We start from the raw sequence: 6,000 nt of genomic DNA, 5'->3' as shown, positions 1-6,000 counted from the left end.
TATTTTTGATTCTGAGCCAAAAAATGTCCAATATCTAGTAAATTGGCCTTCCTCTGACCTAGAGACGCCAAAACATCCAGTCATGGAAATTCCCTCTGCCAAGCGGAACTGCAGCCACCTCACGGGTTTCCTTTGATTGTCCCCATACGTGAAGCTTTCAGCCAATTTGGCTTTTTCATCTGATGCTCCTTTAACATATTCGTCTATATGCAGCATAATGAGCTTCAGAGCCCCTCAGAGACAAGCTAGCCATCGTACAGAACACTGAATAAGTAATACAGAGAACTCAGTGTATTCAGGCCACATTTCCCGTAGCAAAGGTAACAAGCGACTCACACACGAATCACATACTATGGGCAGCCCCTGCAGAACTGAGCATGACTCTGCTAGCCCAGCTCTACTGACTGCCCTGCCCAGCTCAGGTTTTTAAATTAATTTCTCTGTACCAGATAATGTTGGCTATTATTTATACTGCGTTGGCTGCTAGCCAAGAACAGGGCTCCATTGTGCTCTACCTACACAGAAAAAGACACACTCTTCCTCAAGTCTCTCATTACCAAGAGACAATGAATAAGCAAAGGTGCTTTTAATCCCAACACCCTCCTTGACCTCTCTTGCTTGATTTTACCCTCATTGGATGCAGTTGTGTAATACTGAGGCCTATATCCCAGCTCTGCCAGTCACCCCTTAGAGGGGTCATGCAAAGGGCTTTGCTTTCCGCCCTAGACACATTGTTATTGTTTTTCAAAGTGATCTGTGAAACGGGCCAGACTGAGACCAGCATGGATCTCTGATTAGCCACAGAATAGGGTCAGCATGCTCTGTGGCAGTATTCGCTTCCCCCACACTATCCTTCACTGTCAACCTGGAGAAGGCACCTAGGACTAGAGGGTGTCTATAGTTCACTCTCTAGGACCCATTCAGCCTTTGGTCACCCTGTGGAGATGGCCTATAATGGTACATATCCACTGCAATAAAAAACCTGCGGCACCGAGTCTCAGAGCCCAGGCTGAGTTTGGACCCGAATAGTGAAAGGTTTCAGGTGCCAATGCCAATAGTTTTGGCCATCTGCCCTTATATGTACTGTACATTGGCTTTTGTCCCACTCCCCCACTTCTTTTCTTCTAGACACAGATGGTATTGAACAAGAGGATAATAACTTTGAATGTGCTAATGTGATGACCACCATGTTGGCCAGCACATAGAGGAATTGCAGCAGGAACCTCAAGAACTAGAAGGCTGAGCTATGGAGGTTTGAGCCGAAGAACCAAAACACCACAGCTGGTGCTATATCACATTCACATCCTATGTGGATCAGGCACAGAGGAGGACTTCAGAGTGGTAGCCGTTAGTCTGTATCAGCAAAAAGAATGAGGAGTACTTGTGGCACCTTAGAGATTAACACATTTATTTGAGCATAAGCTTTCGTGGGCTAAAACCCACTTCATTGGATGCATGGAGTGGAAAATATATATATATATATATATATATATATATATATTATATACACACACACACACACACACACACACACATACACACACAGAGAACATGAAAAAATGGGTGTTGCCATACCAACTGTAACAAGAGTAATCAATTAAGGTGGGATATTATCAGCAGGAGAAAAAACTTTTGTAGTGATAATCAGGATGGTCCATTTCCAACAGTCGACAAGAAGGTGAGAGTAACAGTAGGGGGGGAAAAAATAGCATGGGGAAATAGGTTTTACTTTGTGTAATGACCCTTCCACTCCCAGTCTTTATTCAAGCCTAATTTAATGGTGTCCAGTTTGCAAATTAATTCAAATTCTGCAGTTTCTCATTGAAGTCTGTTTTTGAAGTTTTTTTGTTGGAGTATTGCGACTTTGAGGTCTGTAATTGAGTGACCAGTAATTGTAACCAAAAACCAAAACCAAGACAAAAGAAAAAAAAGTGATGGGCAACTTTCAAGAGAACTAATCCACTTTAAAATTTATACCTTTCGGTAATTTGGATTAACTATCTTGAGTGTCCCCAGGAAGCCGAGCCCTTAAATCAAACATCACTGCATCAGTAGCACTGGGTTAATGTTTTGAAGGTTTTCTTGGCATTAAGACTAGAGAATTACTTAAAAATAAAATAAGAAAAAAGATCAGATTCTGGAGCAGAAAATGAAAGGTCAGGCTATGCCATACTCCGCTGCCAATTGAAGCTGTCTCATAACCCTGTTTATTCAGATGTAAAATGCAATAGGACAGGTTTAAGCAAATGCTATGTTGACATGCACAGACAAAATCTAAACAACTCGTACTACCAGTAAAATAAGCAGGCAACTCTGGCACTCAGAAATACATCCCGGAAGTTGGCAAGGTTTACAGCACCGAAAAATTAATCAGTATGTTTTCATGTCTCCAGCCTCTTTGATAAGCAGAACAGTCATGTGAGCTGTTTCCAATTATTTTAGCACAAGTCAAAAGTCTGGTTTTTGCTCAGTAATGGATTTCAGGTCTTTGCACTGGAATTGCTATTCTGCATTCATTTGCTTTTGCATATTGGCTATTTGAAGGGTGGCTCTGCTCTGATTTTGTGGCTTTGCAATATTGGCACTGTGGCCTTTGATGTTTATTGCCTCTTACTGGCTTGAGGAAAAAAAAAATCTGCTTGGTTCACAAGTTCCAAGAAGTTTTTTTTTTTTTTTTTTTTTTTGGGGGGGGGGGGGGGGAGGGCGGGGTGTCTAATTGCCAGCTCTGTAAACTCTGTCTGGAATTCTGAAATGACCTGAGTCTTCCTGGACTCTCAATAAAACACTGAACATACCTAGATGCCCCAAAAGTACACCAATAGTTTAATAATTATAATGATTTGCATTTGCACAGCACCCTTCATCTCTGCATACCGATGTACTCTACAAACTAACTTACCCTGACAACTGCAGTACAAGTTAGGTGAGAGAGACAGCATCACATCATCCTCCCTGAAATGCAGCTATCTCTGAGGCAGAACACAGCATTCAACTATTAAATCATGTGCTGCTTAACAGTGCACAGAAACACTAACCTTTGGATTGCTCATTTATGACAAGTGCTGCAGCAGATGACATAATAAAATGTAAGGGGTAAATTGGCATTCTGTCATAATCTCTGATGGAAGACTACCATAATACTGTTGCTCCTTCCTCTAACCCCAGCATCCCATTCTGACACCAGTGACGCCCCTCTGCCAAACAGTAGCAGATATGCAGGGCCTTCCCAGGGGAGGAGAAATCAGTGACACAGAGTCTGGTTATTCTCTACATGTAATTTGATTTATACACACACACACACGCATATCAGTCCTGGAACAGATGGTCAGAAAAGAATGTAGGGCAACCTGTTCTTTTAGGTTTCAGTGCGGTAGCCGTGTTAGTCTGTATCAGCAAAAACAAAGAAGAGTCCTTGTTAGTTTAAGGTGCCACAAGGCCTGGTCTACACTGGTGGGGTGGTGGTGGTGGTGGTGGGGAAATTGATCTAAAATACGCAACTTCAGCTATGACTTAAAATCACTTACTTCGCGTCCTCGCAGTGCGGGATCGACGGCCACCGCTCTCCCGTCGACTTCGCTTCCGCCTCTTGCCGTGGCGGAGCGATAGAGGATCGATTTATCGCGTCTACACTAGATGCGATAAATTGATCCCCAATAGATCGATCACTACCTGCCAATCCGGCGGGTAGTGTAGACGTACCGCTAGTTGTTTTTGCTGTTCTTTTAGGAATCCCAGCCTAACACCAATGCTTTGTTCCCTTGGAGCAACTCTCCCTCAAAAAGTGATTCTAATCAGAGACCAGGGCAGAAAGCAAACTCTCCTGCTCGTACAGCTCCCTCTACCCAGAACTTGCATAACAAAACAGTGTGTCTTCCCAAGGCTGAATACTTGCTCACATGCTAAGAAAAATAACTTAGAAGACTATGTATAACAGTGACACCTGCCGCAAATGGCACCATGGCTATGAACTCCTCTAAAGTCTATTACACTAAATTGATTCTTTATCTAACACACACACACACACACACACATCACTAAATGGCACAATTGCTTTCACACAGAAGAATTTGAGGTTCACACAGGGAATTTTTTTTAACCCAGACTCACATGTAAATAGGAAAAGGAACAATGCAAGGCTTACAAAAGGCCAAACTAACAATGTCAAGTATCAGGGGGTAGCCGTGTTCGTCTGGATCTGTAAAAGCAGCAAAGAGTCCTGTGGCACCTTATAGACTAACGGATGTATTGGAGCATGAGCTTTCATGGGTGAATACCCACTTTGTCGGAAGCATCCGACGAAGTGGGCATTCACCCACGAAAGCTCATGCTCCGATACGTCTGTTAGTCTATAAGGTGCCACAGGACTCTTTGCTGCTTTTACAAACTAACAATGTGAACATATATTCCTGAAAGCAAATGTGAGCAGAGTGAGCCTGTCAATTACAATTTCATAAATATTCCTAGTTAAATGATGGATCAAGAGGGATGGAGGAAAAAAAAAAATCACTGAATATTTAAGCGAAAATGTTCAGAATAATAGTGGGCAATATGCCCTAATTTGCATGTGCCATTGCTGCAGTTACAGTAATGGTGTGTGCAAACGACCTGATTACACATCTAATTGCTCAAGGACACGTGCAGACACCAATTTCACATGCAACGGTCATAGTTAGGTGTACAAAAAAAGTATGCAGTTGCCAGTGCATGATTGTCCTAAGTATGCAGGTTCCAGGGCTTTGTCTAGTCACGTTTCAAAACGCTCAGGTAATGGGGCACGTCCACTACTCCATCTGGGACACTATTCCCATGTTTAACATGGTGTCTCCCAAGCTGTGGTTTGTGGACCACCAGTGAGCTGAGCAGCACCTATTGGTGGTCCACAGAGAGCTGGCTGTCCACATGGTGCTGGCTCCTGCTTGCTTTCAATTGCAATATCCAACGCAAACAGCTAAAATTAAATGTTTTGCAATACTCCTCTTCCACACAGTGTCATTTTCCTATGGGGCTGCAAATGGAAGGTGGGCCATGTGATTGCAAAGGGGAGGCACGGTGGGGCTCATGCAGTGGTGAAACCACCAGTTCCTGGCTCTGCCATGGACTTTGTGTGTGACCTCAGGCAAGCCACTTAGGGTTGGTCTACACTGCCATTAGACACCTGCGGCTGGCTCTTGTCAGCTGGCTCGGAATCACAGGCCTCAGGCTAAGAGGCTGTTTAATTGGGGTGTAGGTATTTGGGCGTGGGCTGCAGCCTGAGCTCTGGGCCTCTCCCACCTTGCAGGTGTAGGGATATTAAAGAAGGTACTAACAGTGATTCCCCCAAGTGACAGTGACCCCCTCATAATTTGTCCCCCACACTTTAAAATCCAACAGTTTCACCAAGTACAAAAATCTCTTGGGTCTGCTGTTAAAACTTGTAAGCTACTGTCTGTAGAAACCATTGATTGTATCTGTCCTGTGAAAGATACTTTATCACTATGTAAAACTTACACACAAGTTAATTGACTTTGTTCTTGAAGTAATTGATACAATGTAAACAAACACTATAAGCTGTTAAGTGACTTTCACTTCATTCAATGGCTCCTAGGACAGACCCCCACCCTCTGTGATTAAAGGGCCGGGAGTCTCAAATGAATTAGCACACACCCCGAAAGTGGTGGAGGCAGTAAATTAAAATATGTTTAAGATATGAAATGTATGTTGATGAATGCTTGATGTACATGAATGGTTAGGGAGGTGCCAGCCTAGAAAGGGAGTATCCATCGACCGAAGAATGTGTCAAGTGGATGACCAGAAAACCCCCGGAGGGTAAACTGGGATCCACCCCATCACCTGGAAGGATGAGAAACACAAACTTTGGACAGTGTGGAGCCACCAGGAATGTGCCACTTTGGACAGGAATGTGCCATCTGCTGATTGAGTCAGCAACAGCAGGATGAAACAGTTCCCATAGACAAACATAGGAGTTAATTCCTATAAGGATGGACTCTAAAGACTGATGAC

The sequence above is a fragment of the Malaclemys terrapin genome, chromosome 3 (genome assembly GCF_027887155.1).
Source record: "Malaclemys terrapin pileata isolate rMalTer1 chromosome 3, rMalTer1.hap1, whole genome shotgun sequence".
Taxonomy (NCBI): domain Eukaryota; kingdom Metazoa; phylum Chordata; order Testudines; family Emydidae; genus Malaclemys; species Malaclemys terrapin.
Note: the sequence above shows the minus strand (reverse complement) of the source record.